This window comes from Sorex fumeus, unplaced genomic scaffold, assembly GCF_029834395.1.
Source record: "Sorex fumeus unplaced genomic scaffold, SorFum_2.1 ptg000075l, whole genome shotgun sequence".
NCBI lineage: Eukaryota > Metazoa > Chordata > Mammalia > Eulipotyphla > Soricidae > Sorex > Sorex fumeus.
Genome location: NW_026606132.1, coordinates 18,654,698 through 18,669,451, shown reverse-complemented (window position 1 = coordinate 18,669,451; position 14,754 = coordinate 18,654,698).

Here is a 14,754-nt window from a genome sequence, read left to right as displayed (position 1 = left end):
AAAACAAATCAAAAAGTTACTCTGTTTTTTTTCTAAAACCACCTGAAAGACACATAGTTACTCTTGTCACAGGAAAATCAGCTTATTGTTTATGACAATTCAAAGCAATTTTTGTTTTTATTTTTTAATTTTTTTTTAATTTTTTCTTTTTTAGTGAAACACCGTCAAAAAGCTGAGAAGTAAACAAAGCTAAACATCAGTAACTGAAAGCTTTTATATGAACATCTATGTATTTTGAAGGGGTCCTTAAAAAGTTGCCCAGCTTAAGCAACCTTTTCAAAGGCCTGGCAAGGTGACATCCTTCTGGCTAAGCTAATCGGCAGTGACCAGTAACACTCTAGAGGCCTGGCCCTTGCTCCATTCTGTGCCCTGCCCTCCTGGTTCCTAGAAATGGTCTCAGTACTCCTGATTTATCAATTTGATATCAAAATTTATAATAAAAAAATCACTGTCACTGTCACTGTCCTCCCGTTATTCATTAATTTGCTCGAGCGGGCCCCGTATTGTCTCCATTTTGAGACTTGTTGTTACTGTGTTTGGTATATCGAATACGTCACGGGGAGCTTGCCAGGCTTTGCCGTGCAGGTGAGATACTCTCGGTAGCTTGCTGGGCTCTCTGAGAGGGGCGGAGGAATCAAACCCGGATTAGCCCGGTTGACCACGTGCAAGGCAAACACCCTACCTGCTGTGCTATGGCTCCAGACACTTTTTTATTGTTTTGGTATCACAGTGGGAAATGCCCATACTAACCCTCTGTACTCTCTCCAGCACCTATATCTTTATCATTTTAAGCCTCAAAATTTGTGATAATTTGTAACATTTGAAATACATATATATATATACATATATATATATATGCACATATACACCTATATAGGAGAGAGAGATAAAGAGAGAGAATCATGTGATTGAGTTTGACACTATTTTGTGTTTCTTTTTTTGGTCCCACACCTTGCAATGCTCTTTGTTTTTCTAGCTTTGTGCTTTACAGGTGAATGAGACCAGTTGTAATTACTGGTTTTGGCATATGGAATATTTAAAGACGATGGCTGGACTAGAGCTGTTACTGACTGGATCCCACGGGATGTCAAAAGACCACGTGGCCGCCCACCTACCAGATGGTCAGACTTCTTCATCAAGATCATGAACGATCTGTTTGAGGCTCTTCATGTTCCCAGAGCGAACAGATGCCATTGGGCTACACTGGCATGCGACAGGGACGAATAGAGATGTTACTGGCGCCCGCTCGAGCAAATCGACCACTAATGGGAAGTTAAGTGATTAAGTGATTAAGTGTGCTTTACATAAAAACAGAGTCGTTAGTTGAAGTGAAAAGGCCCTCCCAGTTGCTTTGGGGTCACACCCGGAAACGCTTAGTATTCTCCCACTGAACTACCTGTTCAAACGCTAAATCTTTATCATATTGAAGCTAGAGGTATGTGCGAATTTGTCACATTTGATATATATATGTATATTAAAAAAGACAGAATGATGAGAGAGTCCTATATTTGAATTTTCTGATTGTTTTGGGGACAGCAAAATAAGCACCACTCATCACTCTTTTTCTGTCCCTATGCTGGGGATCAAATTGAGTGACTTCATGAATTGGAAACCCCTTCCCCAATGAACTGTGACACTATTTTAACCCTGCCACTCACATTCAGAAACTATGATCCCTGAAATTTAGAATTAGAAATGTTCAAGTTTCTCACTTGTTTTATTATCATACCAGAAATGCTTAACACTTTCCCACCTATATCCCTTTCCAGATCCTAATCTTTATCATACTGAACACAGAGGTATGTGATACTTTGTCAAATTGGATGAAATTATATATGTATACAGAAAGATAGAGATAGAGGCAGTGCTATAATTGAACTCAACACTATTTTCTGTTTGATTTAGTAGCTCCACACCAAGCAGTGCTCTTGGCTTTTTTCTGACCCTGAGCTGGGGATCAAACCCTAGTCTCTACTATGAAATGAAAACCCCCTACCGGAGTACTTTGACACTAATTTAGCTCCATCACTCAACATTCAGAAACTATGATCACCAGAGTTTAGTATTAGAAAAGTTCATCTTTTTTTTATTAAGTTTTGTGTTCACACCCAGAATGCTCATAATTTGCCATTTGTCCTCTTTCCATGCCCTAATTCTTCATTATATTAAGCTCAATATTTGTGATATAATTTAACATTAGAAAAAAATTAGAGAGAGACGGAGAGTCAGAGTGGTGTAATTGAATTTAACAGAATTTGGGTTTGTTTTACGAGGCCTCACATCCAGCAATATCTTAATTTTTTCTACCTTTGTGGTATAGATGAAAGCTGAGTTGTTTATGAAGACAAACCCCCTCCAGTTCTACTCTGCCAGGATTCAGTCCCTTAATGCACATTCAGATATTACCATCGCTAGAAATTAGAATTAGAAGTGGTCATCTTTTCCACCTGTTTTAGGGTCACAACAGAAATGCTCAGCACTTTCCTACTAAAGTCCCTGTCCAACCCCCAAATCTTTATCATATTGAACATGGAGGTATGCGATAAATGGTCATATTAGAAATTGCTTTTTTATTATTTTTTATTTTTTATTTTTATTAGTGAGACATAATGAGGTACAGTTGTAGACTTACAAATTTGTGTGCTTGGGTTTCAATTATACAATGATCAAGTACCCATCCCTCACCAGTGCCCATTTGCCACCACCACAGATCCCAGTATCCCTCCCACCACCCATCCCCACCATCCCACCCTGCCTCTGTGGCAGGGCATTCCCTTTTGTTATCTATCTCTCTTATTGGGTGTTGTGGTTTGCAAAAGAGGCAATGGGTGAAAACCATGTTTGGTCTATAGTCTACTTTCAGCATACTTCTCCCATCCTGGGAGGATCCTCCCAACACCTTTATTTGGTGTTCCCTTCTCTATCTGAACTCCATTTTCCCCTAGCATGTGTGGTTGGCTTCCAAGCCATGGAGTAAAATTCCTGGTACTAATCTCGGCCCTTCTTGGGTGTTGGTCTCCTATTTTGTTACTTTATGTTCCCCAGATGAATGCAATCTTTCTATGTCTATCCCTTTCTTTCTGAGTCATTTCGCTTAATATGATACTTTCCATGTAGTACCACTTGTATGTAAATTTCATGACATCGTCTTTTCTAACAGCTACATAGTACTCCATTGTGTAAATACACCAAAGTTTCTTTAACCAGTCATCTGTTCTCGGGCATTCAGGTTTTTTTCCAGATTCTGGCTATTGTAAAGAGTGCTGCAATGAACAAACAATTGCAGATGTCACTTCGACTATACTTTTTTGCCTCTCTGGGATATATTCCCAGGAGTGGTATTGCTGGATCAAATGGGAGCTCAATTTCTAATTTTTTGAGAATTGTCCATACTGTTTTCCAAAAGGGCTGAACCAATCTGCATTCCCACGAACAGTGAAGGAGTGTCCCTTTCTCGTCACATCCTCGCCAGCACCAGTTGCTTTTGTTCTTGTGGATATGGACCAGTCTCTGTGGTGTGAAATGATATCTCATTGTGATTTTGATCTGCATCTCCCTGATGATTAATGATGTGGAGCATTTTCTCATGTGCCTTTTGGCCATTCGGATTTCTTCTTTGCGAAAGTTTCTATTCATTTCATCTCCCCAATTTCTGGTGGGGTTGGATGTTTTCTTCTTGTGGAGTTCAACCAGTACTTTGTATATTCTTGATATCAACCCCTTGTCGGATGTGTATTGGGTGAATATTCTTTCCCATTCTGTAGACTGTCTTTGTATTTTGGTCACTATTTCGTTTGAGGTGCAGAAGATTCTCGGTTTAAGATAGTCCCATTTGTCTATCTCTGTTTTCACTTTCTTGGCCAGCGGTGTGCCATCTTTGAAGACACCATTAGCTTCTATGTCATGGAGGGTTTTGACAACTGTTTCCTCAATGTACCTTATGGATTCCTGTCTGATGTTGAGGTCTTTAATCCACTTTGTTCTTACTTTCGTACATGGAGTTAGGCAGAGATTTGAGCCCACTTTTTGCATGTAGCAGTCCAGTTTGGAGACTTCAACATCGCCTTATCACCTCTGGATAAATCAACAAGAAAAAAACCCAGCAAGGAATCATTGGCTCTGAAAGAAGAAATAGAAGAGAAAGGGCTTATAGACCTATAGAGTGCTTTACACCCCCAAAAGAAAGAATACAAATTCTTCTCCATGGCACACAGAACATTTTCCAAAATAGACCATGTGCTAGGACACAAAACATACCTCAACAGACTCAGGAAGATAGAAATAGTATAAACCATCTTTTCAGATCATGATGCACTGAGGATAGAAGTGAATCACACACAGACACGAAGAACCAAATCAAACACCTGGAAATTAAACAACTCAATACTGAACAACGAGTGGGTCAGGAACGAAGTCAAGGATGAAGTCAAAAGACACCTGGAAACAAATGAGAATGAAGACATGAGCTACCAGAACCTATGGGATGCAGCAAAAGCCATATTAAGGGGAAACTTTATAGCTCTGCAAGCATATCTAAGGTCTGTAGAAAGGATGCACATAAACAACTTGACCTCACAGCTCAAGACCTTAGAAAAGTATCAACAGAAAGAGCCTAAATCAGGCAGAAGGAAAGAGATCATAAAGCCTAGAGCAGAAATCAATGATATGGAAACCAAATAAACAATCCGAAAGATCAATGAAACCAAGAGCTGGTTCTTTGAGAAAATAAACAAGATAGATAAACCACTAGCAACACACACAAAGAAACAGAGAGAGACAACCCTAATAAACCGAATAAGAAATGAGAAAGCGGATATCACAACAGAAACCAAAGAAATTCAAAAGATCATCAGAGACTATTTTGAAAGTCTGTATGCCACGAAACAAGAGAACCTAGGAGAAATGGATAAATTCCTGGACTCCTATAATCTCCCAAAGCTGAATCAAGACGATCTAGATTATCTTAATAGACCTATTAACATCAAGGAAATTGAAACTGTAATCAAAAGTCTTCCCAAAAACAAAAGCCCAGGTCCAGATGGATTCACTAGCAAATTTTTACAAACATTTAAAGAGGAGCTACTGCCAGTCCTTCTCAAGCCTTTCCAGGAAATTAAAAAAATGGAAAATCTCCCAAGCAGTTTCTATGAAGCCCATATATCTCTAATACCAAAAGGAAACAAAGATACCATGAGAAAAGAAAACTACAGGCCGATATCGCTGATGAACATGGATGCAAAGATCCTCGACAAAATACTAGCAAATAGAATTCAACTACTCATCAAAAAGATCATACACCATGACCAAGTAGGATTCATCCCAGGGATGCAAGGCTGGTTTAACACTTGGAAATCAATCAACATAATCCACCTTATCAAAAAAAGAAAAGACAAAAAACATGTGATCATATCAACAGATGCAGAGAAAGCATTTGACAAGATCCAGCATCCATTTATGATGAAAACCCTAGCCAAAATGGGGATAGAGGGGACTTTCTTCAATATAGTAAAAGCCATCTACCACAAGCCTACAACAAGAATCATCCTCAATGGGGAAAAACTGAGAGCCTTCCCTCTAAGATCAGGGACGAGACAAGGATGTCCACTCTCTCCACTGCTGTTCAATATAGTACTGGAAGTACTTGCAATAGTGATTAGGCAAGAAAACGATATTAGGGGCAACCAGGTAGGAAAGGAAGAAATCAAGCTCTCAGATGATATGATACTATACTTAGAGAAACCTAAAATCTCTACCAAGAAACTTCTAGAAAAAATAGGCTTGTTTAGTAAAGTTGCAGGCTACAAAATCAATACCCAAAAGTCCATGGCTTTCCTATATGCAAATAGTGAAAGAGAAAAAATTCACATGAAGAAAACAATCCCATATACAATTGTGCCCCAGAAAATCAAGTACCTAGGAATCACCTTAACTAAGGAAGTAAAGAACCTGTACAAAGAAAACTACAAAACGCTACTTCAGGAAATAAAAGAGGATACGAGGAAATGGAAAAATATCCCCTGTTCATGGATCGGGAGAATTAGCATTGTCAAAATGCAATACTTCCCAAAGCACTGTATAAATTCAACGTGATCCCTTTTAGGATACCCATGACATTCTTCAAAGAAATGGAGCAAACACTCCTGAAATTTATATGGAACAATAAGCCCCCACAAATTGCTAAAGCAATTCTTGGGAAAAAGAAAATGGGAGGAATCAACCTTTCTAACTTCAAACTCTACTACAAAGCAGTAATAATTAAAACAGCCTGGTACTGGAACAAAGGCAGAGCTGTAGACCAATGGAACAGGGTTGAATATACTGGCATCTCCCCCCAAGCATATGAGCATATAATCTTCGATAAGGGGGCAAGAAAAGTGAAGTGGAGCAGGGAAAGCCTCTTTATCAAATTGTGCTAGAAATTGCTTTTTATATACAAATATATTAAGAGAGAGTTAGAGAGAAGAAAGAGATGGAGATCCCTGTAATTGAACTTAACACTATTTTCTGCTCTACTCTAGGCTGTTCTCTGGCCTTGTGCTAGGGAATATATTCAGTTCCCTCATTGTCAAGAAAGCCCTTCCCCGTTGTACTGACGCTGTTGTAGCCACATCACTCACATTCAGAAATTATCATCACCAGAATTTAGAATTAGACATGTTCATCTTTTTTACTTGTTTCAGGGTCACACTGGAGAATTCATAACTTATCCTCTCTACTCCCTCTCCATCCCATAAATCTTTATCATATTAAGCCTTGGGATTTTTAATATTTGGGAGGTAATAATTATATAGAGAGAGAGACAGAGAGGGAGAGAGAGAGGGAGACAGAGAGAGAAAAGAGACATGTAACTGAATTTAGCACTATTTTCTGTTTTATTTTCATGGGCCTACACCCTGCAATTCTCTTGGGTTTCGTGCTACCTTTGAGCTTTAGATGAGACCCAAGTCCCTCCCTGAAGAGAAGACCCCCTCCATTCGTACTCTGTCACGACTTTAGTCCAATAACTCACATTCAGTATTCCCATCATCAGAAATTAGAATTAGAAACGTTTGTTTTTTAAATTTGCTTCAAGGGTAAAAACATGTCACACAGGAAATTCTTAGCACTGTCCCATTAAATTTCCTGGCCATGCCCCCTAAATATTTATCATATTGTACCTAGAGGTATGTGATAATTTGTCACATCAGGAATTATATATAAGAGACAGAGAGAGGAGAAAGAATCCTGTAATTGAACTTAACTCGAATTTCTGTTTGTTGTGGGTGTACCACACCAAGAGCTGCTCTAGGCGTTTTTTTTTTGGTGCTGAGAATCATAGTGGAGACCCTCCTTGAAAGGGAAAGCCCTATTCCATGTACTTTGCCACTATTGCAACCTCATCACTCACATTCAGTAATTTTGATCACCAGATATTAGAATTATAAATGTTCATCATTTTTTACTTGATTTTGGAGTCACACCCGGAACTATCTGAAGCTCTCCCACAGAACTTCCCGCCCCACCCCTAAATTGTTATAACATTGAAACTAGAATTATGTGATAGATTGTCAGGTTAGATATACAAATATATATTTATATATTAAAAGAGAAAGAGAGAAGTGAAAGAAAGTCCTGATATTGTATATTTTTGTTGGTTCAGAAGCCAAGATTCAGAAACTATAAAACTCAGCTCCCCGAAGAGAACAGCACAGAGTCTCCTACCCCCATACCTGGCTGTACTCGCTGGGGCCCCTTGGGTGAGACAGGTTGAGTTTCCCTCCCCGCCATGAACAGAACTCTGACAGCCGAAGACCTCCAGAACCAGCCACGTCCATGTTGAGACCACTCTCCACACGCATAAAGGTACCAGCAGAGGAACAAAGGCATGCGGGTCCTGAGGCTGAGCTCTCCAACCCTGCTCAAATTGGGGCTGAGCATCCTCCACCCAGATCCTCTATTTCCCAGTAAGCAGGGGTGATACCCACCATCTGACCCCCAGCGCCATGTAATCCATTCAATGGCCAAGATTCAGAGACGATAAAACCCACACACATGAAGGTACCGGCAAAGGAACAAAGACATGCGGATCCAGGGACTGAGATCTCCAAGCCTACTTGGACAGGGGCTGAGCATCCTTGGCCCAGATCCCCCATCTTCCAGTAGGCAGGGGTCTCACCCAAGATCTGACCCCCAGTGCCATGTAATCCCGTCAATGGCCCAGATTCAGAGACTATAAAACCCACACGAATGAAGGTACCCACAGAGGAACAAAGGCATGCAGGTCCGAGGTGAGATCTCCAGGCATGCTCGGATTGGGGCTGAGAATCCTCCATCCAGATACTCCATCTTCCTGTAGGCAGGGGTCAAACCCAGCATCTGACCCATAGGGCTGTGTAATCCCTGCCAGGGCCAAGATTCAGAGACTATAAAACCCACAGGCATGAAGGTACCTGCAGAGGAAAAAAGGCATGTGGGCTGTGAGGCTGAGATCTACAAGCCTGCTCGGATAGGGGCTCAGCATCCTCCACCCAGATCCTCCATCTTCCAGAGACAAGAGACACACCCACCGTCTGAACGCCACCGTCTTGTAATCTCTTCCACGGTCAAGATTCAGAGACTATAAAACCCACACGCATGAAGGTACTGGCAGAGGAACAAAGGCATGCGGGTCCCGAGGTTGAGATCTCCAAGCCTGCATGGATCGGGGCTGACCATCCTCAACCCAGATACTCCACCTTCCATTAGGCATGGGTCACACTCACAATCTGACCCCCAGAACCGTGTAATCCCTTCAAAGGCCCAGATTCAGAGACTGCAAAACCCACACGCATGAACGTAACAGTAGAGGAACAAAGGCATGCAGGTCCCGGGGTTGAGATCTCCAAGCCTGCTCAGATCCGGGCTGAGCATCCTACACCCACACCCTCCATCTTCCAGTAGGCAGGGGTCACATCCACCATCTGACCCAGAGTGCCCTGAAATCCCTTCAACGGCCAAGATTCAGGGACTATAAAACCCACACGCATGAAGGTAGAGGCAGAGAAACAAAGACATGCGGGTCCCGGGATTAGGATCTGCAAGACTGCTCGGATCCGGGCTGAGAATCCTTCACCCAGATCCTACATCCTCCACTAGTCAAGTGTCACACCCACCATCTGACACCCAGTGCCGTGTAATCCCTTCAAAGGCCCAGATTTAGAGACTATAAAACTCACAAGCAAGAATAAACTGGCAGAGGAACAAAGGCATGCGGGTCCCGGGGTTGAGACCACCAAGACTGCTCAGATTGGGACTAAGCATCCTCCACCCACATCCTCCATCCTCCAGTAGGCACGGGTCACACCCACCATCTGAAGCCCAGTGCAGTGTAATCATCCCTTCAAAGGCCAAGATTCAGAGACTAAAAAACCCACACGTTTGCAGGTACCGGCAGAAGAACAAAGGCATGCAGGTCCCGAGGTGAGATCTCCAGGCCTGCTCGGATCAGGGCTGAGCATCCTCCACCCAGATACTTAATCTTCCAGTAGGCAGGGGTCACATGCACCGTCTGACACCCAGTGCTGTGTAAGCCCTGCTACAGCCAAGATTCAGATTCTAAAATCCAAACGCATGAAGGTACTGGCAGAGGAACAAAGGCATGCGGGTTCCGAGGTAAGATCTCCAGGCCTGAAAGGATCAAGGCTGAGGATCCTCAACCCAGATACTCAATCTTCCAGTAGGCGGGGGTCTCACACACCATCACACCCCCAGCGCCATGTAACCCATTCAAAGGTCCAGATTCAGATACTATAAAACCCACACGCATGAATTTACCGGCAGAGGAACAAAGGTCTGCGGGTCCCGGGGTTGAGATCTCCAAGCCTGCTCGAATCAGGGCTCAGCATCCTCAACCCAGATTCTCCATTTTCCAGTAGGCAAGGGTCACACCCACCAACTGAACCCCAGTGCTGTGTAATCCCTTCAACGGCCAAGATTCAGAGTATAAGACCCACAGGCATGAATGTTACTGGCAGAGGAACAAAGGCATGCAGGTCCCCGGGCAGAGATCTCCAAGCCTGCTCGGATTGGGAATGAGAATACTCCACCCAGATCCTCCATCTCCAGTATGCAGGAGTCACACCCACAAATTGACCCCCAGCACCCTTTAATCCCTTCAACAACCAAGATTCAGAGACTATAAAACCCACACGCATGAAATATCAGAAGAGGAACAAAGGCACGCGGGTTCCGAGGTGAGATCTCCAGGCCTGCTCAGATCGAGGCTGACCATCCAACACCCAGATCCTCTATGTTTCAGTTAGTAGGCAGGGGTCACACCCATTATCTCTTCCCGGAGCTCTGTGTAACCCCTTCAACGGCCAAGATTCAGAGACTATAAAACCCACACGCATGAAGGTACCGGCAGAGGAATAAAGGCATGCCTGTCCCAGGACTGAGATCTCCAAGTCTGCTCGGATCAGGGCTGAGCCTCTTCCACCCAGATACTCCATCTTCCAGTATTCAGGGGTCTCACCCACCATCTAACCGTGTATCCCCTTCATAGGCCAAGATTCAGGAACAATAAAACCCACACGCATGAAGGTACCGGCAGAAGAACAAAGGCACGTGGTTTTCGGGTTTAGATTTCCAAGCCTGCTCGCATCAGGGCTGAGAATCCTCCACTCAGATACTCCATCTTCCCGTAGGCAGGGGTCACACCCACCATCTGACCCCTGACGATGTGTAATCACGTCATAGGCCCAGATTCAGAGACTATAAAACCCACACGTATGAAGGTACCGGCAGAGAAAGAAACACATGCGGGTCTGAGGTGAGATCTATATTCAGAGACTATAAAGTCTTCTGCCTCCATGCCTGGCTGTCCTCGCCAGGGCCCCTTGGAGGGCAGCGGGTTGAGTTTCCCTCCTCGCCCCGACCAGGGCTCCGGCAGCCGAAGACCGCCAGAACCAGCCACCACCATGCTGAGACCACTCTCCGCACACACCGTCAGAGGAACAAAGGCATGCAGACCCTGGGGCTGAGATCTCCAAGCCTTCTCGGATCTGGTGCTGAGCATCCTCCACCCAGATCCTCCAAATTCCAGTAGGCGGGGGTCACACCCACCAACTGGCCCCCTGGCTCTGTGTAATCCCATCAACGGCCAAGACTCAGAGACTATAAAACCCAACTCCTGGAAGCGCGCGGCTGCGCGACATCTTATAATGACATTTTATTATCTCATTCCTACTTTGGACAAACTGGCAGGCTACCGAATGTAACCTGCCCACACGGCATAGTCTGGCAAACTCCCTGTGGCGTACCCAATATGCCAAATACCAGTAACAATGATGGGTCTCATTCTCCTAACCCTAAAAGAGCCTTGAATAGGGCACTTTTTTAAAAAAATCTCAGGGCTAGGACAAAGGAGACATTACTGGGGCCTGCTCGAAAAAACCGACGAATAACCGGATGGCCGTGATCGTGATCATGATAAAACCCACACTCATGAAGGTACCTGCAGAGGAAAAAAGGCATGCCTTTCCCGGTACTTAAATCTCCAAGCCTTCTCGGATTGGGGATGAACATTCTCCACCCAGATCCTCCATCTTCCAGTAGGCAGGAGTCACACCCACCATCTGATGCCCAGCGCCCTGAAATCCCATCCACAGCCTAGATTCAGAGACTATAAAACCCACAGGTATGAGATACCGGCAGAGGAACAAAAGCATGCGTATCCCGGGGTGAGATATCCAAGCGTGCTTGGATAGTGGCTGAGCATCCTAAACCCAGATACTCCATCTTCCAGTAGATCTCCAAGCCTACTCGGATCGGGGCTGAGTATCTCCCACCCAGATCCTCCATCTTCCAGGAGGTAGGGGACACACCCACCATCTGAATGCCAGCGCCCTGTAATTCATTCGATGGCCAAGATTTAGAGACTCTAAAACAAACATGCATGAAGGTTACTGTCAGAAGAACAAAGGCATGCGGGGCCCGGGGCTGAGATCTCCAAGTCTGCCCAGAACGAGGCTGAGCATCCTCCACCCAGATCCTTCATCTTTCAGTCAGTAGACAGGGTCACACGCATCATCTGTTCCCTTAGCTCTGTGTAACGCCTTAAAAGGCCCAGATTCTAAGACTATAAAACCCACACGCATGAAGGTACCAGCAGAGGAACAAAGGCATGCCTGTCCCGGGACAGAGATCTCCAGGCCTGGTCAGATCGGGGTTGAGCATCCTCCACCCAGATACTCCATCTTCCAGTAGGCAGGGGTCACACTCACAATATGACCCCAAGTGCCGGTTAACTCTTTCAATGGCCATGATTCAGGGACTATAAAACCGACACGCATTGAAAGTACCAGCAGAGGAACAAAGGCATGCGGTTCCCGGGGCTGAGATCTCCAAGAGTGCTCAGATAGGGGCTGAGCATCCTAAACCCAGATACCCCATCTTCCAGTAGGCAGGAGTCACACCCACCATCTGACCCCCGGCGCAGTGTAATCCCTGCAACGGCCAATATTGAGAGACTATAAAACCCACACGCATGAAGGTACCCGCAGAGGAACAAAGGCATGCGGGTCTGAGGTCAGTTCTCCAGGCCTGCTCGGATTGGGGCTGAGCATCCTCCACCCAGATACTCCATCATCCAGTAGGCAGGGGTCACACCCACCATCTGACCCACAGCGCTGTGTAATCCCTGCAACGGCCAATATTGAGAGACTATAAAACCCACACGCATGAAGGTACCTGCAGAGGAAAAAAGGCATGCCTTTCCCGGGGCTGACATCTCCAAGCCTGCTCGGATCGGGGATGAACGTCCTCCACACAGATCCTCCATTTTCCAGTCATTAGGCAGGTGTCACACACCATCTGACCCCCAGCGCCTTGGAATCCCTTCAATTGCCCAGATTCACAGACTATAAAACCCACATGCAAAAATATACCGGCAGAGGAACAAAGGCATGCCTGTGCCAGGACAAGATCTCCAAGCCTGCTTGAATCGGGGCTGAGAATCTTCCACCCAGATACTCCATCTTCCAGTAGGCAGGTGTCAAACACACGATCTGAACTCAAGCGCCATGTAACCCCTTCAACGGCCAAGATTCAGAGACTATAAAACCCACACGCATGAAGCTACTTGCAGAGGGACAAAGGCATGTGGGTCCCGGGGTTGAGATCTCCAAGACTTCACGGATCAGGACTGAGCATCCTCCACTCAGATCCTCCATCTTTCAGTAGGCAGGGGTCACACCCACCATCTGACCCCGAGTGCCCTGTAACCCCGTCAACAGCCAATATTCAGGGACTATAAAACCCACACGCATGAAGGTAGAGGAAGAGGAAAAAAGGCATGCGGGTCCCGGGTTTGAGATCTCCAAGCCTGCTCACATCGGGACTGAGCATCCTCCATCCAGATCCTCCATCTTCCAGTAGGCAGGGGTAACACCCACCATCTGATCCCAGCACCATGTAGTACCTTCAAGGGCCAAGATTCAGAGACGATAAAACCAACAGGCATGAAGGTTACTGACAGAGGAACAAAGGCATGCGGGTCCCAGTACTGAGATCTCTAAGCCTGCTCGGATCGGAGCTGAGAATCCTCTACCCAGATCCTGCATCTTCCAGTAGGCAGGGGTCATACCCACCATCTGAACCCAAGTGCCATGTAATCCCTCAAAGGCCCAGATTCAGTGACTATAAAACTCACACGCATGAAGGTACCAACAGAGAAACAAAGGCATGCGGAACCTGGAGTTGAGACCTCCAAGCCTGCTCGGATCAGGGCTGAGAATCCTCCACCCAGATCATCCATTTTCCTATTGGTAGGCAGGGGTCACACCCACCATCTGACCCCGAGTGCTGTGTAACCCCTTCAACGGCCAAGATTCAGAGACTATAAAACTCACACACATAAAGGTACCAGCAGTGGAAAAAGGCATGCGGGTCCCGGGGCTGAGATGTCCAAGCCTGCTCAGATCGGGACTGAGTATCCTTCACCCAGATCCTCCATCTTCCAATTGGCAGGGGTCACACCCACATCTGACCCCGAGTGCCATGTAGCCCCTTCTGCGGCCAAGATTCAGAGAATGTAAAACCCACACGCATGAAGGTACTGGCAGTGGGTAAAGGCATGCGGGTCCCGGGGCTGAGATCTCCAAGCCTGCTCAGATTGGGGATGAGCATCCTCCACCCAGATCCTCCATCCTCCAGTAGGCAGGAGTCACACCCACCATTTGACACCCACTGCCCTTTAATCCCTTCCACAGCCAAGATTCATAGACTATAAAAACCACACGTATGAGATATCGGCAGAGGAACAAAGGCATGCGGGTCCCAGGGTGAGATCTTCAAGCGTTCTCAGATAGGTGATGAGATATCCTCCACCCAGATACTCTGTCTTCCAGTAGGCTAGGGCACAGCCACGATCTGATCCTCAGCGCTGTGTAATCCCTTCATAGTCCCAGATTCAGAGACTATAATACCCACACGTATAAAGGTACCGGCAGAGAAAAAAAGGCATGCGGGTCCAAAGGCTGAGATCTAGAGGCCTGCTCAGATTGAGGCTGAGCATCCTCCACCTAGATACTCCATCTTCCAGTAACCACGGGTCACACCAAACATAGGACCCCCAGCTCCGTGTAATTCCTTCAAAGGCCCAGATTCAGAGACTATAAACCCACAGGCATGAAGGCATCGGCAGAAAAACAAACGCATGCAGGTGCCAGGGTTGAGACCACCAAGCCTGCTCAGATCGGGGCTGAGCATCCTCCACCTAGATACTCCATCTTCCAG